The 24,119-nt window shown below is 28.2% G+C and overlaps 1 protein-coding gene across 4 annotated transcripts in view; it reads right to left on the bottom strand.

Annotated features, from left to right (window-relative positions):
* LOC123293967 overlaps positions 1–24,119 on the bottom strand; it is a 226,858-nt gene that overhangs the window by 69,531 nt on the left and 133,208 nt on the right. The window contains exon 1 of one of the 4 annotated variants that reach the window (XM_044874982.1): positions 5,430–5,544. The exons of the other annotated variants lie outside the window; for them this stretch is intronic. The gene's annotated coding sequence lies outside the window, so the exon portion shown is untranslated. Of the gene's footprint in view, positions 1–5,429; positions 5,545–24,119 lie in introns of those variants that run through there. 4 annotated transcript variants of the gene reach the window in all.

The following is a 24,119-nucleotide window of genomic DNA, read 5'->3' as shown; positions in this document are numbered from 1 at the left end:
CTATGAGTGGCTGGCTATAAATATTATAGGAGATGTTTCACGTCAAGAGAAACACTGGGAGGGATATAGAATCTTACAAAACATACCATTTAATAAGAATAATAATGATAGAAAATATAGGTATTGTCCTTCGAGGTCTACTGATTAAACATATAAAAATAAAATAAAATGTTTCATAAAAAAACTCACCCCAAATTAATTTGAATGTAACGGATTAAAGTAATAATGTCATTGGCTTTAAGGACATTATGTTTATTAAAGAATTAAAAATTAAGAAAGATATTAAAAATGTTTTGGACAACGGTTTTATAGTTGATTGATTAACGGATTATTCATTTCCTGTTTTTCAATAAATTTTGAAAAATTTTCGTTGCAAAATTTCGTTCTATATCATTTTAGAATAAAATAGTTCTTGCAAATGTGTATTTGGAAATCGATTCAATTTTTATTAGTAAATACAAGTTAATAATTTTTCTTTAAAACTTAAATTTAATTTTTGTTGAACCCACAGTTTTAACGGCTCTACGAACAGCTTTATATAGCAAGCAAGCATTACAGTTTCAGTTTTGTTTTTGTTTTTTGTCAAAAACTTAACTATACGTTTAGTGGAAAACCGGCATTAGATTGCAATAAAAACTATACGGTGATCTTCTTTCTCTTATAAAAATAAGACCAAAATTTCGTTAAAAACATCATTTTCATAATTTTATTTCACGATTTCCACTAACGTGACATTAGACCCACCGATAAAAAACAATTTTTTTGTGTTACCAAAATTTTATAAAAACTCAAAAAGAATGTAAAAAAAATTCATAAAATTTTAATTTCATTTTCTTGATTTATAATTACCTAAGAAAAACAACAACAAAAATTATAAAACTTCTAAATACCGTTGGAATAGAAAAAAGACCATCTTGAAGTACCAATGCATAAGATGTTATGTAAATAATTATCGAACAAATCAATTCATGCAAGAACAATTTTAACAAATAACATTTATAAAACGTATTTTTTTTATTTTTTAATTAGACAACATTTTTGTATAAAAAAATTTAGTGGTAAAAAATGTAGATCAACAGTAAAAATAATATCTATGAAAAAAATGAAGTAAAACTATCGGTTAGTTAAATGTATAACACAAAAATTCCGGAACTTCTATGATTCTTTACAGAGAGAGGTTTAGTGTAGCGTGAAAAAACCACTAAATAATTATAAACGAAATACACCGTATATTAGACTTTGCGGTTTTTCTTTAAAAATCAGAAAAAAGAAAACACAAATTTCTTTTATCACAAATATTGAGAATATATATATCATTACATGAAATTTTCTCCGACACTATGCAACTTTTAAGATATAAAAAGATTTTTCTAGCTATTCGTTGTGTGCGTAGTCATGGTAGGGACATTAAAAATTGATACCAGCGCTTCTAGTGAAAAATTTTGGCGATAAAGGAGGCTGTTATGACTAATTTGCAATTCTTTACATGTTAATGTTATAGAAAAAGTCAAATTAAAATTATTGAAAAACACTAATTAATTAAATTTAATGCATTAAAAAAATTGTAAAAATAAGAAATCAAATTGCACAAATATTATTTTTCAAATGTAAATTATCATAATTATTTATTTAAATTTGTGGGACAATAATATTAAATTTGCAATGTAAGTCATAAATGCAATCCACACAATTATATATGCATCCATAAAATTCTATAATTAAAGTAGTGTATCGTTACCATGGAAACGCCTCCAATAAAACTCACGCACGGTGCGAATACCAATATTTGAAAGATATTTGGTGTTCTATTGCAAGAGCGTATAATTGCATCTTGGTAGTATATATTCTTTCGAGTTTCGCATCTCATACACACAGAATGGGTTTTTATTAATTTCGAAAAAGTTTATTTCCAAATAAAATGAGAATATAATTACGGCTGTTCCAATGTGCTCCGTGTGCCACTATGCTCCATCTCCCAATACTTATGACGGTTTGAAACATTAAGTTTATATTAAGGGCATTTGAAAACTAACTTTGTATTTCACGAATGCCTAGCCCCTCAATAATAATGTGAGGGTAACAAAATTTTAATTGTCGGATGAATGATTTTAAATTCAACCACTCCTAAACAAGTGACCTGGTTATTATTATTTTATCAATTTGTTCCTGAAATCTTTAACATTGATATCAAGTAACCGTTTAGTCGCAGAAACAAAACACTGAAAACGGTCAAAGTTTGAAAACTTTGAACAGTAAGTCGGATTTGAATGCGGTTTTCGGCATTCGATTAGTTAAAGCGTCAGGAAATTTTATGACCTAAATTGATTTGTAAGAAATTAAAAATATGCATTTTACAATTGCATTTTAAATTAACCGTAAATATAGATACTAAATTCACAATTCGGTTAATAGCGAGGAAAATGATGTCAAACTAGTTACGGGGGGGGGGGGTTTGGGGTCGCTGAACAAGAATATCGTGCCAGAGTTAGTCTACGAGGTACCTGGTGCCCAGGGTAAATGGTATCCCCATAGTCTCTTGAAATTTTCGGGAAATTCGTTATATAACCGGTTACTCGGGAGTTTTTTGGGTCGCTGAACACGAATATCGTGACACGAATCATCGCTCGGATAATTTTAATAACACTTCAAACAACATAGTCCACCACCAAAACGCTGACTTGTAATAAAAATCCTAGCAGGTTTGCTTCGTTATTTGGACTTAAGCCAATAAAAGTGACTAAAAAAAATAATATCGTCTATATGACTTTTTTAAAGATTATGAGCCTGCTTTACCTAATAAAAATTTAAAAACTACATACTCGTAAAAACGTGTTCTTCAATTCCATTTTAATAATATTTGTACAAAATACATCTGAACACACTTTCATATAATGAATGTACGTATAACATAACGACGGTTATGAACACCCGTTGCGTTCGTATATACATGTATTTGTTTTTGTCAAAATACATAATCAGTCAGAAATTGACTAGAAAAATCAGTCAGAATCGATATTATCAGAACGCGTCAGTAAATAACGATATTTTCGACTGGAATAATACTTTAACACTACGATAATCATTTCCCTTTTAAGTTTTAACAAATGTAATATTAAGCAAAGAGGAAAATATCGACTAGTGACGTTATTGCACGGAGATTACATATAAAACTTTGATTTTCAAAAATAGACAGATAACAATCTTGGAATGTTTATAACTTCTCCAATTTTTCATCCATTTTAATTTAATTTTCAAACTTTGTTTTGGTATTAAGTCTACTTTTACAATTTTATGGGTAATGTGGCAAGTTCAGAGACTAATCTATTGATTTTTTCTAAAAACTCCTGTAGTCAAAATCGTTTTTGACTGGTTTTTTCAGTCAAAAACGATTTAATTTATTAATGTTGATTGAATCTATTTTAAGTAATTTTTCCAGGCAATATCGATTCGATATTGACTGAAGCGGGCAATCAATATTACTTTTACTTGTTTTTTTCAGTTAGAATAAATTCTGACTGGTTATGAGTTTTGTCTGTAACATATATAAAAACAGTTGTGTTTACATTTTTAAATATTGAATGAAACGAATATAACTTCTTTTAATAGCATGCGTTTGCGTTTTTATAGTTAAGGTAAATCGTGACTGTTTAACGGTCATTCTAAACGTGCTCAAATGTTTTTTTACTTTTTATCAAATAAACATCAACAACAAGTGATATGTTTATTTGTAGGTATGTTTATACATATTTTGTTCTATTCATAAATTATTCCCAATGAAATGTTTTCAAAGCACCTATTTTTCCTGTCTATAAAATTGCATACAATTATTATTTTTTTAATCCGGGAAAAAATTATTTTTGTGGCAAATTTAATTAAATACAGGTAATATTAAAATAATTTTTTTTAACATATATAGTTTTCGCACGGGATACAGTATCGTTTTCGAAGATAACTGACATTACTTAAATTATACTTAAACAACTCAGCTGATTTTTTCATTGAATCAAAAGACAAAAGTTACCTACTTTATTATACATTTTATTGGGCTATACTCCTATGTATGTGTATGGTAAGTGCGTATGATTTACAAGATTGTAAACATTTCCGTTAAATATTATGTATCTATGGGAATTGCAAACTATAGTTCTTTTTTCTATTGCTAGATAAAGTCCTTTCTAGTATTAAAATCCAATAAGCCGCCATATTGAGTTTATTTTGATTATAAACTTTATTTTGAGCCCAATTAGCATTTTGGTACACCAACATGGTACATTTGCACTGCATATACATTCACTTTAATATAGAGATGAACATACCGCTTATAACGACTATAATTGTCGCTTCATTGAATGTTGTTATTAACGACTTTGACTGGATATGTTCAGTTTTATTAACCCATTACAAAACTCTTTAATATTTCAATAAAAATTTCAACCGACCCGTATTAATTAATTATAATTTTTTTTGCTACAAATAATTGATTTTTAATAAAACTTTTTACTGTAGAGACGTGATATAACGAGACTATCGAAAAGTTTATAAGAGACATGCTTTTTATTGTCTCGTCTCACGATTTTATGAATAGCGTTTTCTCCGATTAATTAAACGAATTCGGATTAAAGAAATAAAAAACTTTTGACAAAGTTTTTTATTTGAAAAGGTTTAAGTAAATCTATTATATTAGAATAATGTAGAGAATTTGAGTTGATATACTTTAAAATCTTAAAAAAAAAATAAAATTAATGATAAGCATATTCACAATTTTAATTAGTGATAAAGTAATAAAAGATATAAAAAATAATTTTAAAAAAAGCACATATTTGGGTTATGATTAAAAATTACCGGAAATTTTCAATTTCGAATATATATTATTATTATAAAAAATTAAACCTTGTATCTTTACATAATTAAAAATGAACAACTTTTAAGATTTTTATCCAAATTTATTAGCGGATTCCATTATTAGTTCAAATAATTACAAGTTCTATCTGAAACTTTATTTCATTCGTATTTATCTACTACACCAAGGTCTCAGTTCTTGCCATTTTTTCGGAAGTTATTGTTAAATTTTTAATGAAAATCTCTTAAAATAAAACAGAAATTCTGGAATAAAATTTTCATATCAATTTTTAATTGCAATATACGCTTTTCTGGTAATTTTGGAGAAGTAATTCCATGAAAAAAATTGAAAGGTAAGGCGCTGAGAAAAATCTTTAAAAAATTGCTTATTTCTGACCAATTTGTTTAGCGATTGTAGATTAACCGTTACTTTAATATTGCAAGGACGGTCATCTTCGAAAGTGTCAACATAACCCTCTGTCTCTGTAATACTAGAAATAGTGTTATCATGGAGTAATCCATGTTTGTATAAATACAAACTATACAATTTAATTGAATTTTATATTAATAATAAAAACAAAACTACATACATTTCATAAAAAACAGGAGCTTTGAAAAATAATCCTCGTAAATTGGACAACACACACACAAAAAAATTGTTATTTTATTTTAAATATTCATAAAAACTAACTCATAAAAACAAACACACAAAAATTTATAAAATAAACACACTGTTTTTTCTAAATAATTTAATTCCGGTATTTACTCGTTGCATTAAACTAATTGCATTTTTTTAAATTAAAAAAAAAAAAAAAAAAAAACGTATTAAATCGTAGAGACTTGAACGTTCGATTAGAACAGTAACGTTTTAAAATCAATCACACATTATTTCACACTGTATACACACATATTCATTTTTATCGATAATCGCACTAAATTTGGGTAATAGGTAACAAACATTTATTATAACTATGTAGCAGATGTAATAATAATAAATGTATAGAAGTTTACTGTTGAACGCACCATAGTATACTAAAAACAGCATGTATTTTTATTAAAAAGAGAAGCGGTTTGTGTTCTGTTCAATGTTGAATGTACTAAATTGTTGTATAGTTAATTTAATATAATAAAAAGGTAGGGTCACCTGGTGTTTGTGATTGCATATATAAATTTTTGTAATGAAGTTACAAGTTACATAGTGAATTGTGTTCATAGTTGCATAGTTAGCATTTGCGTAAAATTAGTAGTATGGATTAGAGTATGGATCTTTAAAGTCTCAACAAAGTAATGGCCGGTATGCCGGAATGATTGCCGCGAGAAAAATAGATCTAATTTTTTAAAAAGGGTAAAAAATGAATATTTACAAATTTTTGGGATACGGAACCCTAAATTCGCACTTAAAATATAACTATGAACACTCACCATTAAATTACCTTTCAAACAAAACCAAAAAAATCAAAATCGCTTCACCCGTTTAGGCGCTACGATGCCACACACAGGCAGACACACACAAAGCGGTCTAACTTATAACATTCCTTTTTTTAGTTCTAGAAATTTTGTGACCTAGTTTGATTTTTAAGAAACTAAAAATATGTAATTTGCAATAATATGCATTTTATAATTGCCTTTTAAATTGACTGTAAATACTAAATTCACAATTCGGTTAATAGAGATGAAAATGATTCCAAACTTGTTACTCGGTGGGTTTTTGGGGTCGCTAAACAGGAATATCGTGACAAAATTGATCTCCAAGGTACCTAGTGCCTGGGAGAACGGTATTCTCGTTTTCTCCATAAATTTATGTAATAATCACATGACTTTTATATTTTTCACGTAATAACAACAATTCACGGAGAGAACGAGGGTATCATTCACTATGGGCACCAGGTACCTCAAAAATCGATCCTGCCCCGATAATCGTGTTCAGCGATCCCAAAAACCTCACAAGTTTGGAATCATTTTCATCACTACTCACCGAATTGTGAATTTAGATTTACGATCAGTTTAAAATGCAATTATAAAATGCATAATAACTTATATGAATTGCATATTTTTAATCGAATCGAATGCAGGAAACAGCATTCCAATCCGTCTTACTGTTAAAATTTTTCGAACGTTGACTGTTTTTAGTGTTTTGTTTTCGCGACTATCTGAAGATTGACGTACTTCTAATAAAAATAGATAATTACTTGTCTACAAAATATATACTCGTGTGCCTTCAGGAAATGAAATGCTCACTCGAAAGCCTTCTATGCTATCCTTCTAAGGCTTTGTTTATTTAGTATTATTCACTTAAGATACTATACGTCTGCGATACCGGCATCATATGATTAAACACATAACATTATTTATGTTAGTACGTTGGAATATTTATAAACTTATATTATTCGCTAATTATAATACTGGGTATTACCCTCTAGTGTTTTACATTTTTTTTTACAAATATTTACCATCATCTTTTTTTTTTGTGTATGCGACTATAATTTAACGCCATCAGTTAGCAGTAGTACCTAGGTAAATTATGTGTTGCGATAAAGCATAACCACATATACGTCGTCAACCAAGAAGATGCTGACTTGTATGTTTGTATATATCATTATCATTATATGTATGGTATTTTGTAAAAAGAAAAAAAAGAAGAGAGGCTACACAAATCGAGTTTTAATCAATATATACAGAAAATTTTTAGATGTCATCTTGTGTCTGACCTTGAAGAAAGTAGTCTTTTAGGTTTACTTACTTATTCATTTTTAAAGAGTGTGTCATTATTTATTATAACCAGTATATATATAATTATGGCCATACTGACCGTTTATAATGAATGTTAAATTCATTCTATTTTACTCTTGAGTGGGAATTCATTGGAAAGTTTGTTAGTATGGGTGTATCTCGCTTTAGGTCCAAGAAAGTAATGAGGAAAAGAGAATTCAAATAAGAAGTTTTTGAACTAAAATTTTCTTAAATTTGACAGCTTTAGCATAAGCACATACTTAATCAGCTAATTGAATAACAAACAGCAATCCTGTTTGGGGGAGGGGGGGGTAGGTAGATGATCTGTATCAGAATCTTGACGAAACTAGTATTTTTTATTGAGAAAATAGTAGGTATCTATGAAATCGAATAATTTCTGCCTATAAAGTTATTTCCTATGGCAACTCAGTAAATTAAAAGACCATTTACCGAGGTTACTGAAGACTTTTCGATCTAGTTATTAAAAAACAAGATAGATTTCCTATTTCAGATCTCGTTTTTGCTTATTTACTCTTTATTTTATACCATTTCGGGGAGGCATCATTAATTCCTTTGTTGTTTTCTGAAAAACGTGTTTATACCATCGAAGGCAAGGTACTTACGAAACAATTTCTTTGAATATGTTGGCTTAGCTCGGAATCTTATAATCCTTTCATTAGATAAATTTTGGATCTATCAATTCCATGACCTGCGATAATGCTTCTTAGGTTTCACTGTAATTTTGATCTAAATTGAGTTCTCCAACACGAACTCCAGATTCTATTAGGGAACATTCAAGTATAACGTAATATTTTTACTCGCGAGGATCATGCGATCAGGGGATTTTCCTATCCATGTTTGTGATGGGGGGTATAAATGCTTCATTACGTAGCACTGTTAATGTTAATTTAAAAAGTATTTATATATATGACAAGTATTTATATGACATTTTAAAATAATTTTATATGCGTTGTTTTTTTTTAAATATTTAAATTTATGAAAATTAATAGATATTTGAAATGAAAATGTATTCTTTGTAGGTATACTAATTTGTTGCAACGCAGATATAAAATCACTCATGTTGTATATTTCATCATCTTGAAAAGTTTTTAGTATCCAAAAGAAACAATGAATCAATCAAATGAAATAAGTTGACTTAGCGTTAAGGATATGTAGAAGAAGGTATATACCAACTTTTACAAAAATTTTTTCTTACGTCAATAATGACATACCATTATGAAAAATTATTTTGATTGCTGTTGCGCCTTAGGGTTCTTTGTGTGTACTCCTTTGATTTCTTTCTTACTGGCACTGTGATATTTTCTTGTGACTAGCTTTAGTTGTAAAAGACTTACTATTAGTGGTTTTACTGTTTGTTATTTTACTGTATGTATATTATTTACTGCATTATTTTACTCTATTATGTAACAGTTGTTACTGAGTAATTGGACTGTCGTCTTTGCTTATCAACTTGATTGCGCCTCACGTTGTAATAGTTTCCGGTTTTATGTTTGCTTAGATCAACTAAAGCTTAGGTGCTTTCTAGTTTCTACTGCTTACTTTGCGTAGCATTTTTAAAAACTTACATATCATTTTCAGTCAGATAATGCTCCTGTTTTAGGGTAATTGATTTTTTTCAGTTTATTTATTGTCTTTTCTACTTTAGGTCTATTGATTTCGTCTTCAATTTGACGAATTTTGGTTCATATTTATCCGATTATCAGACTTATGTTATACGCTACTACGTGACTTCAAAAAGTCAACGAAAGAAAGGGTCATGTGCCAAAAAAAATTTAAGGACACAAATAAAATATGTTACGATTACTGTTACCTGCTGAAGAAAGATTAATCATCAAGATTATGTTTGTTTGCTTATTTTTTTAACAGTTACCAGCTGACATTTTCGCAAACTATATTTACTTTCTTTGGTGGAACAATTTGTAAGAAAAATAGTAAGCATTGTAAATAAATAACAGTTTGAAAACTAAAAACACGCTTGTGTCACTAAACAGGATATTGGTAAAAGTTAAGCCATTCTAAAATATCTTAAAAAGCACCCCACGCTTTTTTACGATAAAATGATTTTTTTGAATTTAGAGAAATTATGTTATAGTTATCTTTTAGTTCGGCTAGTTACAAAAGCGTGTTTTTTAGTTTTTTTAAACTATTATTTATTTTGTGTTTTTTTAGTTTTTTATACTATTATTTATTTATCAAAAATTCAGTATAAATATAGTTGGAGCGCAAATAAATTTATATATTTTCATCCTGAACATCTTGATCAGGATAATCAAATAAACTTATTTAATTATTGTATTGTCATCGGTCCTTGACGGGTATGTAAAATTTCGAGTTAATTCGACGTTTTGAAGGGGTTCAAATTCATGTTCAAAGATTCCGTTACATACTAACATACGTATGAAGCTAATCAAAGCGTGTTAAAAAAATAGTAGGTAGTTGCGCAAAGCTTGAAACGGTTAAAAAATAAGCAAACGAACATTGTTCAGAAAAAATAAGCTGCGGAGGAATAGTCTTGTTTAGATTACAGGAGAACTGTGGAAACGACTCGATACTTATCGTGCCAATTCACATATTTTTTATGTAAAGGCTGTAGTTTTATTAATATAATTTTAATATTGTCATCTAAATTAAACACTATTTTGCAAAACTGTATAATTTAAATTACTAGTTAAAATGATTGATATTGGGAAATCTTTTTTAATAATTTGATTTAATGTTCTTCTCTAACCGATATATATTTATTATTTTCTGTTTAGTCATCAATAATATTGACGTAATTAAGTATTTCCCCCAGAGTCTAATTACATTTTAGTTGGTAAAGTGTATAAATTAATGTTTGTTTACACAATATTATATTATATTGTGGTTTCCTAACAGCTACTCTACTCACAATTATTAGGTACTTTGTTGTATGGTAGATAGGTCTCATTTCAATGTTTGACCACATTAACAAAAATAAAAAATAAAAATACACCTACTTTTTAATTGAAAGTAAAATGTGACGATTTTTATCAAGACAAGGACGTTACAATTACATTCATAATTTTAGGTTACAATTATCATACAGATTTGTTTTCAGACGAAACACAGACTGAAGGTTCTCAGATATTGAGAACAATTGAATAGAACTTTATTTAGGTACTGGTAACATGCTCAAAAAGTTCTAGCAGTTTTGGATATATATTTTTTGAAATATTGCAATTTAAATGTAAAATTTTTTTCGAAAAATACGAAAAAAATGTCTTTATCGTTAAATAACTCGAAAAATAATAAAATTAAAAAAGTTTTGAAGGGAAAAATTTAGCTTTTTTCAGCAAAATATTTTACCTTTTATAACTATATTTTTTTTCGAGTTATTTAACGATATAGACATTTTTTTTGTATTTTTCCAAACAAATTTTTGAATTTAAATTGCAATATTTCAAAAAAAAATATATCCAAAACCACTAGAACTTTTTGAGCATGTTATCAGTACCTAAATAAGTAAATTGGAAAGCGGCAAGCATTAATTTTAGTTCCCGTGGTAAATTCCTCGGTTTTTGTACTGAATAAAACATAAAAAGAAAGGTCCGAGAAACTATATTTTCATTATAATGATGTTTTATAGTACTTAAAAAATTAACCAATATAATTTTTTCAAAAAATGTCAATTTGCTCATTTATTTGACGTTAAATACTCCGAATTTTAATTGCCAACAACTCCGAAGGTATTGACTTCTCGAAATATGTTCAATGATACATTTTGCTTAGAATTCTTTCCTATATTGTATCCGTTGTCATTTTCAGCTTACATTTTTCCACTCCCGATAAGGAGTGGCTCACCCACTTAACTTCTTTAAGTAAGCTTTAAACAATGCAGTCCAGTAACAAGAAAAAAGTGTCAAACCATTCAACAGAAAGTGATTGGACGTTTTTCTTATTTCTATAAAAGGAATTGCACATTAAGATGAAACAAAACAATATTTGTTCAAATATTTGTGATACACTCTAAGCAGGTAGTAGAAACGAATTAAAGAAAACTTAAACTAAATTTTTTATGATTATCGAATTAATTTTATATCATAAAAGAAACGAAACCGAAAAGTCTATTAGCACGGAGTTTTTTTCCAGGGTCAAACGCTTCATTGCCTACAGTATAACCGATTGTTGAGAATATTTTAACAATATATGACAACAATGTTTTATTTAAAGACTCAATATGTGGCTAAAATTTCAGCTAAGGTATCCATGCAAATTTTTAAGAAAAATATCATTGAAAATCGATATAAAATACATCGCTCTTATGGAGAAATCTCAAAAGAGAATGAGGAGAAATCTCAAAAAACGACTTATTTTGAAAGTTTTTGATAATTTTCACTTGGAACAAATTAAAACAAATTTTTAATAGAAAGTAAACATATTAACAATGACAAAGAAAAAAACCAAGTGTCTCCATATAATCCATATAAGGGATATACGAACAGGGTGATAAAGGGTTAAAATTATTTTTATCTTATTTGCAACTTTGATAATGAATTGTGTTATAACTTCCTAAATATAATTGAAAATTTAAAGTTTTCAGATATCGGTTTGATTTTTGAAATATCGAAAAATGAATAATTAAACAAAATTTTCCTTTTTCGATATTTTGAAAATTACGCCAGATATCGAAAAAATTGTTTCGTCAAGGTATAACATAATAAACCATTAAAATTTACATCTTTTTGCTCATACATCTTTTATATTAGAATAGACAAATTTGGAGTTTTCCCCATAAATGTAAAATTTAAAATGTATAAAAAAATTCAATTTTATTGATGAGGCAATATCAAAACAATAAAATAAAAAGTGAATTTTAAATAACAAACAACATTGATGGATGCCAAATAAGAATTACGACTGTTTATGAATTTTAAATTAGTAAACAATTCTAGTATTTTTCAAATTGAATTGATGATAGATATACTTAAATGGAATGTATAATTTTTATTTTTATTTCAAATAATTTTTTTTTTTGTAATATTATATTCCAATCACGATAAATGTATTTATTTTAATGCTTTTGTATGTGTATCTAGCTAGCTACCAAATTAAGTCCGACCATATTGATGCAGTCCAACTCAAACTCAATTGGATTGGATTATGGTATTGGATTATATATCTGTTTACCGAATTAAAGTTATTTTTTATGAAATATAAAATGTTAATACATATTTCTGCAATAATTTGCCTAAAGACATGTGGTCAAGACTACTTTTAGTGAAAATATCAAAAGTAAAATTTTTGAAAATTTCTCACTGATTTTATTGTATTACAGTCGCCCTATTAGCTCAGTTGGTTAAGGCGTAACCAATTCCGTCCGTGGTATGCTTAGGGTAGCGGGTTCGATTCCCGCCGTCGCAAGAAAATTAATTTAATTAATAGTTGCGATGGGCTGGTGTAGTGCATGGTATATACATGAAGGGGGTGCACTCAGCCTCTGAAATTGAGGCTGAAACACATATATGGTATCTCAATGGACTCTATAGCCTAAGTGTGCCCTTCGTGGACAGCCAATATAACCTAACCTAACTTTACCTTTTGCTTTTTTTTCAGTTTTTATTGAATGCAGTAATGTTTTTTTTAATTTATTATTTTTTACACTATTAAGTTTTCAAATACCTGTTGAATAATTCGTCACTCGATAGATTTTGCGGGGGAAACAATTTTTGAAGTCATGTAATGACATCTTTCAGTATAAAATTCATCATGCCGTTTAAGTTACAGAGCGTGCCAAAGAAATACAGGGTGTCCCACGGTGACCGCTCATTAGAAGTTTATAGAGAACCAGAAATATTAGAAATCTGAAAATTGGTATTTCACCATCACTGCTTGGAATATATCCGTCTAAAATTTTCAGATTAGTACACTTTCGGCTATATCAGAAGTTGACCCTAAAATCGTTATTTCAAATGGAATGCCCTATTTATTTTTACATAACTCGCTTAAGTCAATAATTCTGACCTTTTGACCTTTGATAAAGTGACCCCCCTCTTAATCGTTAAGGTTTGTGAGATAAACGATATTTATTAAAAATTTTGCAGCAAATAGACGAGTTGTATCAAAGCTGTAACTTCTGGTTACAGCTTTTATATTTTATATTTTGGGCGGTCACCTTGAGCATACATATATATATTCCAAAAATATAGCTCTCCTTCGGATACAGTCAGGTGGTAAAGGCTGTATAAAATATCTTTTAAACGAAATTCCCAATTCAATATTATAATATTATTCTTGAAAGTATCCGCCAATATTATCTTGATTTTTATACTTAGAAAATAAATGGCGTAGAACAATTTTCTGCATAATAATTTTTTAACCTTCAATTTTTATCAAAATAATTTATAAAAAAAATGTAAATTAACATGATTGTTAACAGAAGCATTATTCAAATTTTTATTTTTAATATTGAATTAATTAATTGCACTATTGCATTAATTCCAAAATTATCAGAGAACATTAAACATTTTTTAAATTTTAAATTAATGTTTTATTACAATATAGTTCCTTGAATTTTCATTAAATATTGATAAAAAAACCTTCTAGAAAAACTACTACTAATGCTATAATTTTTAAATACTAAATAGGTATTTTCCATATTAAGTCAAAGTGAATTATCGAAATCGATTTCGTTTAAAACGCAAATTCAAAGCACTAAATTTGTTTTCCATACTACAATTATTTCATACTGTAAAAACTATAAGTAGCAATAAAATTAAATTCTTTAAAGAATCAAATAGGTATTTGACTTCTAAAATAAATACCTTACATTTTCAGAAAAAAATCTTGTAAATAAAAAAAGTAAGGGTCACATTTATAATGTACCAAGGTACGCAATGAATTTTAATGCATTGAGCTCCAATCTGTTACAGTCAAAATTTATATTTCATACATTGTAAATTGTAAAAAAATTTAAAGAAAGCTAGAATAGTTGTTTACGATACTAGCTAGTGGGATAACAGCATTATTAATCGCAGAATACGTTAATAATGCGTTATCACACGTAAGTATATAGTGCAAAAATTTATCTACGCCTCTAAATTGTGAAAATAAGCAATAATTACTATTTAAAATTTGACATAGCTTATTGAGAAAAATAGAAAATTAAAAATTACTATCCAATTATATTTTTACAATTAGTTTAAAAAATACATACTTCTGATTTAGTAGTCAACCCAATATCTGAGTACATTACCTACATTTGGTTTGATTAGGATATTTATTATGACATAACATTTAAATTGCATTGTACTTACTTTAAATTATCTCTGTTTTCTTTAACTTCTGATAACTTTCACAACTCAAAAAAAAAATTGACAGTTTTCTGATTTTTGCATTTTCTCAAAATTCATGGCAATCTGAATCAATTGAAAAAGTTTTAGTTTCCTAAGTAACTTAGATGTCGGTTTTTGGTGTCTGTTGCAGTTTTTTTGATTTAACTCCCAATCAGTAAACAAATATCGTGCGATAAGGAACAAGTTCCAAAAAATATGCTAGCTGCCAGGGGTGCGAGACGATGGGTATGGCCCGGTCCGTTCCAAAAATTCTTAATTTTTTACTATTTTCAAGATAATACTTTTTTAGTAAATTATTCAATAGGTACTCTTTGCTTTTCGCGTGAGCCACTATGTATATTGTATATAGATACATATTTAGCCAAGATTTGAATAGAAACAATAAATAATCTTGTGAAGTAGGTCTTAGTTAAAAATTAAAATACAATAGATTTAATAGTAGGTAATGTGATGAACGATGATCTAAAAATAATGTTATGATTTCAGTTTTGTGTAAGAACATTCATAACATCATCTTTATTATAACCGGTAATTAAAACGTACCCAGATGTATCATCTATGAGGATTGGTAAGTTGTATCATCAATAACTTGTTTTCAAAAATTAAAAGAAAAAATTTATTAGTAAGCAATTTGGTAAGGAAAGTGTTTTTTACTAAAAATTCCATGTCAAATGTTTATAATAATTCTTTAGAAATAAACGGTATATACAAATTCCAAGTATTTAGAATCAGTAGGTAAATCAACTTTACTCTGAATCTCTCCATAAACAGAAGAAAACATTGTGATTGAATAATCTCTCTGAATGACTGGAAATTGAAGTAGTTTTTATTCTGTGAATGTTTTATTAACAGAATAATATCTTTCCGTAATCGTATTAACATAAAACAAAACTAATCAAATGGACACGAAAAAAAGACACAACCTGTACCTGTGATTGATGTCACAATATCAATCCATGTTTTCACCCTTATTTAAAACCTATATATTCTGCAGAATCCTGCTGTTTTGGAACAGCGGGGGCGAATACCCCAGAAGAGGGGAGTACATATTCATTCTAACTTCGGAATCAATGACTCCAATAATCCCTGAGTATACGTTTTTGGCCCATATTTTCAAGGTTTTAAAATTTTTATAAATCACCTCATAAATGGATTCTAATGATTGGCCTATGTGGCCCATAGCAAAACGAAAACTTTCTAGCGGCAAAAAGTTAGATGTAGATTCCGATACATGGACCTTCCTGATTATTTAAATGCCCTATGAAATGCTAAAATGACACGACTAGGAAATTCAAAATAGTACAATTTTTGGTTTCAAATAAAAATTAACTTTGATTTACATTTCCTATCAGATTTGTGATCTAAAGTTGGAGTTCCTTTTAAATTGAAATATTAATAAAAAATTTTGAAAACAATTTCGTGCAAACATAAGACAGCTTTTAAAATTTCATGTCATTGAGCTAAATATTTACATTAAATAAAATGTTATTAAAAACAATTAAATTGAATTTTATTTTTGGCAATTTATTTTATAATCATGTACACACGCATAAACAATTTATTTTATTTTTAAAATACGTATAGTTATAGAGAGTATTAAAAAATAACAGTTATTTATTTTGTAAACATTATATTACAATAAAAAACCTGCTATGTTAAATATATTTATATTACATTAAAATGGAACTTCTGTATATAATGGAATGACCTTTCTATCTGATCGGAAGGTCATTTTATTTGTTCACGACATTACAATATACAACAACGATGGGCACCGGTTACTCTATTTACTCAGTAAGCTCTGCAGACTTATTGGCGTATCCGCCAAAGAGAGTAAACAAGAGAGGTATGTTCTGAGGTGAATTATTTATTTTTTTTAATTGAAACATTAATCTGGGGAAAAATATTCAATGAGTTGAAAAAATTGCATTCGTGTTTAGAACTCGAATAGCCTAATTCGTAGGGCGCTTGACATGAATCCAAGAAGTCCGAGTTCGAGTCCTGGTTCTAGTGTATTTTTTTCAATTCTCTTTAATTAAATTTAATTCTTTTTACAGCCTGAAAAGAAATGGTCTTTTCCATTATTCAAATCAGTTACAAAAAAAAAATTACTTTTTACTTTTTCAAGTCAAAGTAACCCTCGAAGAAATTCAGAGATGAATGAATAACCAAACAAAATTATCCCCAAAAACATTATTCCCACCCCCAAACCTTCTCATTGACATGTGTATAGTAAATTAAAATTCTTCTTGTAATCTTTTTAACAACAGTAATCTATAAGGATGAGTTTTTGTTGACTTCGAGTTAAGACATAGTTATTGAAATAAATACTCGAAATAAAATTGTATACTAAGAAAAAAAGAAAAATTTTTTTAATGGAATTTCTAAATATACAATTTCATTACGAGTATCGTGATATTTATTTCAATAACAGTAAACTTTTTTCCTGTTTAGATTCTAAACAGGTAGAAACTCTGTATTTAAACTATTTTTAAGAACGTAGACAATCGCACTATTAGCTCATTTGCTTAAGGCGTAACCAATTCCGTCCGCAGTATGCTTAGGGTAGCGGGTTCGATTTCCGCAGTGACAACAAAATTGATTTAATTAATAGTTGTGATGGGCTGGTGTAGTGCGTGGTATAGGCACGAAGTAGGTGCACTAAGCCTGTGAAATTGAGGAGCTGATAAATGAAATTATTGGCGGAAAGTTGGCAAAACACATATATGGTATCACAATCAGCCTAAGCCTAAGTGTGCCCTTCGTGGACAGCCAATATAACCTAACACCTAGGCACATACCTTTGTTGTTAAAAGCCATGAAGAGTATAACGAAGTCAAAGCCTGCCCACCTATGCACTACAACAACACAATCGTTGCTTGTTCTTTTTGATTTTGTGTAGTATACTCAGTGTAAATAGAAAAGTGCAGTAATATTAGTGTTAAAATATTGTCTCTTTCTAATTATATTCAGTGTACGTACACACTATGGAATAAAAAGAATATATTTCATATAATTCAGTACTAGGCCACTAACTCTATCGTTGCAGTATTAATAAGATACTTTTATTTTTTTAATATTTGATTTTATTTATTTAATTGATTTATTAATAAAGTTAGTGCACGAATTATTTATTTTTTGCTTGATTTGAATATCAAAATTTAACATAATTGATTATATCAAGCTAACTGACAAGTATAAAACTAACGTAAAATTTTTGGAATTATTTGCAAACAAGTATTTGCGGAGTTCTTAAGTAGTCTAACTACACCGAATAAGGGCGATATTGAGAAAATTGATCTTTTTAGGTTATGAACCTGATAAATTCTTAGCCCCACTAGGTAATGCGAGATTAAAATTGATGATTACTTGTCTGTTTTCAGGCTTTTATTCAACTGGCAATGTTTGTATGTATTATACATATACTGTTCGGGCTAAATCTTGCAACTGAACTTTAAAGCTGTTATCCTTAATTGTTTGTGCTGAAATTTTTGATAAAAAGCTTAGTTACGCATACGAATAACACATGAAATTTGGATAACAATACATTTTTATAGTAGGTACGACTTCATTTTCCCATCGCTTCCACCATATTTGATATGCATTTTAAACTAAAAATTTAAATAAAAAAGAATAAGATTGAACTAAATGGTAAACAAGAATTATTTCTATGATTTAATCATATATGTCTATTTCTAAAGGCTTGAGGCTCTCAAAATTATCTTTATATTTTAAATTGAGCTCCACCAAATGACTCATAGAAATAATTATTTTTAACTTTTAAGTACAATAAAAGCTTGTCCTTTTTAATGTATTTTTAATTAAAAAAAGTGTTTTTAAATTAAATCTTTTTCTTTGTTTAAAAAGAATATAATCGACTTCCCTCCAAGCCTGTAGAATTTTGTTCAACACTCAACAGTCCAGCATGTCAAATTTCAAAGTCTAGGCGAGAGACCTCCTTTGTTGAGTGTTATCTGGCGTGGCACTGAATAATTTGCTAGATCCAGATCTAAAAAGTGCGGATAGCTTTTGCTATGTGTTGTTGGACCATCTAAGGTATACATCCATACAAATTTTTGACTTCCAAGAATTATACAATAACAATATCCCTAGAAGACAACTAAGTAATTAAAAAAGTTTTAAAGGTCAATGTCTTGACACAACAGCAGCTCAATTCAGCCATAAATTTTTCAACAGTTAGGCGAAAAAACTATTTGGTTTTTGTTTTACTACTTGCGTAGGCCAAAATTACTTTAATTGTAAAGGCACTTTTCGCATTAAATGAATTATTAGCATTAAAAACCTCAATCAAAGTTGAAACCTATCTCGAAGTTATTATAAATTTAGTGAAAGGAATATAAACTCGCAATTGAAACATATCTAAGAACATTCTCCATTCAATTACCTTTTTCGTCAGAACCTTCTTGAAACTGAACCGATTCTGAGGATCATCGCCTATTTTTTAGTTATACCGGTTACGGAAACCTTAACTCGCACTTGAAACAAATTTAAGAACATTCCCCATAAAATTACCTTTCAATCGAAACAAAAAAAAAAATCGGAACTAGTTCATCCGTTTAGGTGGTACGATGCCACAGACAGACACACATAGCGGTCAAACTTTTAACACCCCCTTTTTGGTTCGAGAATTAAAAAAAATAGATGGCTCATCTTTACAGTTTTTCAGAAACCATGGACAAACAATTTGCTAGTTATAGTAATTACAAATGATTAATTTTAAAAAAAAAAAATAATAATAATTGCATAATTTTAGTAGATAATAGTTTTTAGATTTCATGATAGGAACTATATAACTATAAATAGTATTTATACGAATTTAGTCAGGAAATTGCTAACGAACTTTCTTTCACATGACATCATTAAGAAGTTTTTTTAACAAAATTTTTTTATTTTTTTTATTTAAAATTTATTTTGATGAGTTGTTAAAAATACTAATTAATGTTTAAAATAAAAACGGACAAAAAATATTGCGTTTCGTGTTTATTGAACAAAAATAAGATATTAAAAACTTCCAAGAATTTATAATTAAGAAATTTTGATTTTGTTGAGTCATAAAAGAATACAAATAAAAAAAACCATTGCGAAATAAAATTTAGCAAGTAGGTAGGTATTTATCCAACCAAGTCCAAATCTTCTATAAAATGACCTTTTCATAGTTTGATTTCATTATGGTCAATTAAAAAATATTGATATAAGATTGAAGAAAATAATCCAGGCATATTCATGCTAGAAAGCTAGGAAAACTAGGAAACTGCAGTTCGTAGGCCACGTGAGAAGACAATACTCTATATAACACCCTTTTTAAGCGGTCAAATATTACCTAGAAAACCAAGAAGAGGAAAGGCAACAAACTTCCCTACATTCTTATCTTCTCAAGTAGCTTTTGGTTTTTTCACATGGCATACGATCGGCAGCAATGGCAGTTCATAATTGCCAATATTTGTTGGACAGACATGCCATATAACGATGATGACCCAGTTACACACCTTCCACTAATGTATCACAAATCGGAAATGCCAATTTTTGTGTAATAATACATTAATGTGAAATTATATTCACCACTTTTTATGTGTATTAGCCTTATATCAACAGACAAGTTTTACTTTAGAATGAAAATATATCTCTATATATTATAAATGCGAAAGTATGCATGTTTGTTTGTTATGTTTTCACGCTAAAACTAGCGAATGGTTTTTAATGACTGTACAGCAATATAGCTCATACTTCAGAATAACACATGAGATATAATTTATAAAGATATATAAAAAAAATTAAAAATTAATTTAATTTGACTTTACCATAAATTACAGATTGCTGTAAAAATAGTCAATATAAAATAATTACGACTATTATACATTTAAAAAAATAGAAAACCATACAAATATTTTACCTGTGTAAAACAATTCTTACCATTATTTCGAGTGTTATAGAAAGGGAATAAGCAATAGCAATCTTTATCAATCTTTACCTTTAAACCCAGCGAAGCGAGTGGGTATCACTCTAATCATTTTCTAAAAATCCTATTAGACGAATAAAAATTTAAAAATAAAAATTATTAAATACAATTTTGTTATATTATTTAACTTTCATGAGTTTATTCAAATGAAAAAGTTCTCATCATAATGTTAAGAAAAGAATATAAAATAAAATAAAATCATACTTTCGCTAAATTAAATGTTTATTATACGCACACTAGGAGTTTAATTTTAATTCTACACAGGATGTCGACACGATCACCACGACACATATATATAGATATCTAGTTATTAAAAATTTTATTTGGAAAGTTATTAGTGCTCTGTTCCCAAATTGATAAAATTTATATAATTCCACTAGCTGTGGGACATTATGGTTGCATGGAAATACATGCGAAGTATCTAGTAAATTTTATGAAATTTGAAAAAGAGTTAACAACTTGTAAACAGCTGAACTCATTTTCTTGTAACTTACAGTTATTTAATGTACACATCATGCCTTTTTACTTGGTACCAGACTTGGATATATTTGAAAATATTTTATTGTTCATGAATAGAAAGAACATGCGTGTCCATGACAGGAAAGAAAAAATTTAGTAGATATTTTATAGAACCGTAACTATTAAGAATTCTGTATCAAACATTCATTCTATGATATTTGATTTTGTAAGAAATTCTTTTATTCCATACATGATACATTTAGTGAACCAACTTTGAAGATCCTTGCTATCCTTCAATCCGTTTTTCCCACTCTCTTGAAAAAGAAACCCACTCGCTTAGCCCACTCTCTTAACATCAACTTTACTTACATCCCCTTGGAAAATAACGCAATAATAAAAATGCTCACTCCTTTTTCACCCCTCAAAACACCCTCCAACTTTGCTTTTGGGAAATAGGCTTATTTTATATTCTTTATAACCTTCTTCACCATTTCCAATCGTTAAACTGCTGTTTACATTTTTTTTTTTTTTTTTTGGGTTTAAGAATGTTAATATAACTGGTATATTAATCAATTTTAAATTTCTTACCAAACCATAGTTTAAGTATTGGTATAATGTTGTCAGTACGAAAAATCACTATTTGAACTTTTAAAGAAGTTGCAACAGAAAAATCGTTTCGTACAGAAAGTAACTTTGAAGGAAGTTTTCGTATATAATTCCAATTAAACTTGACTCTTCAGAACTTTATAAAGTATGTTCAAAGATCATTTTAGAATTTGGATATGCTCAAAATTTAAATTTTTTAGCATTGTTTTTCAGCTTTCAAAATGACCATCTTGAAGTTTTTCCAAACGGTAAACAGCCAACAACGTAGCTTTACTTAGTTCAAAACATAGATATTTAACGATTTCTATAAAAGATAAAAACGGTATTTTATATGATTCACAACTCTAGATGGTAAGTAGAAATTCTCTTCATTGAAATCAAAATTTGTATTGGTTTTTTTTTCCAAATTTCTCGACAAAATTAAATTTTAAAGGATTCTGTTCTATGAAATGAAGTGTTATATTTCACCAGATGATGTTTGTTAGTTTAAAAAATCAAAATATTCAAAAATTAAACCTTCTAATGACATTCACAAAGAATTTAAACATCTTTTAAAGAACAATAAATAAAACATAATGAACTGTTTAATGAGATAAATAATTAAATTAAATAATTTATGTAATGTATGGTTGATTGTATGATAGTATGGATGGGGTTTTAAAACAATCATAGTTAGTTAGTTGTTCATTCAAGTAATAATAAATATACAGACGTATTGTTGTTGTAATAATTATTGTATGTTCAAGCAACATGAGAGTCTAGACAATAGAGAAGAGTCACAAAAATTTTTATTTTTAAATAAATATAATAATGATTGTTATAAAATTTATTATATCATTTAGTTTATGCGTATATGAGCTAACTGATATTTCAAGTTATATGTCAATGTAAAGAAGAAGAAGTATTTCAAAATATAGCGATTAGAGTTTTTGAAAATTTTGTAAAATGTTGAGTTCACGAAAAAATAACGCTCTTTCACTTTTTCAAGGTTTTAAAATGTGAAGGATATTTAAGTCATTAAAAATAATTGGAAGCTAGAGCACGAAATTTTTGAGAAAACTATGGCTGAAATTGACCGCTCAAATAATGAAATTTTGAATGCTTTATTTTGATATTTGTTGAAATTGAAGGCTGATGATGAAAAGCCCATAATCACTCAAAACTTGATAGGGGGAAATTGTGTGTTGAACCAACGAAAATCAGCCATTTTATGTAAAATTTTACCCGATATACTATTCCATACAAAACCCTGTAGATCAAATCTATACTTTACGAAGTAATAAAAAAATTAGCTTGGTTTCATTATTAGAAAACGTTATTTTATCCGTGTTTTACGGAAAAACTGAAACATTGGCTACAAAATATGACTTTTTGTGGCATCTATCGACGAAATAAAGTAGATTACCGGGACATTCAAAATGGTATTTGTGTGGACACATTTTAAATGGTCCTTATATTAGTGATGAAATTTGAAAAATACCGAGTAAAGTACTTTAATGTTAAGTATTACCGATAACTGAAGGAAAGGCTTAAAAAAATTGGGAGAAAATAATTTTTTTGTTTTTTGTTGCGAGGGTTTTCTTATAACAATCTTAGGTTTTTGAGATGAACAATAACAGTTGTGGTGTAATACAAAATTAAATAAAAGTGAATTGAAGGAGCATTAGACAACTATAAGGTCGGTAATATCGGTCAGCGAAAGTATAATTCCAGTCAGGTAGGATTAAGGTATAAGTCACAAATGTAACTATTGGCAGATCCATAACCTGATAATTCTTAAAGGTTCCTAAGTTCAAATAGTTTGCAAGCTCGTTATCTTGCTCGTAATCGTTACCAAAAATCAATTTGTTTTCCAGGTCTTTTTTTGAGATCCGAATCATTTCTTGCCATAACTATGACATATGCAATATACAAATTTTTCCGACCAACCTATACTCTGTAATACTTTCTTCTTAACCCCTTTAAAAGCTAAAGATTTACTTATCCTAGATTTTGGCTATTTCTTTTTTTGTCTGGATTTAAAATTATATCAGGTGTTATTCAAATTTATATTTTTTTAACAAAAAATAATTTTTCTTAAATATTTGCTTCATTTGGTTTGTCAACAAAAAATGAGCTAAAATTTAGCTAAAATTATTAAAACATGAATAAAACAGCAGTTCATGTTGGTAACG

The sequence above is a fragment of the Chrysoperla carnea genome, chromosome 2 (assembly GCF_905475395.1).
Source record: "Chrysoperla carnea chromosome 2, inChrCarn1.1, whole genome shotgun sequence".
Classification (NCBI taxonomy): Eukaryota; Metazoa; Arthropoda; class Insecta; order Neuroptera; family Chrysopidae; genus Chrysoperla; species Chrysoperla carnea.
The sequence above is the reverse complement of the archived record's forward strand: the minus strand, read 5'-3'. Positions and strand labels throughout refer to the sequence as shown.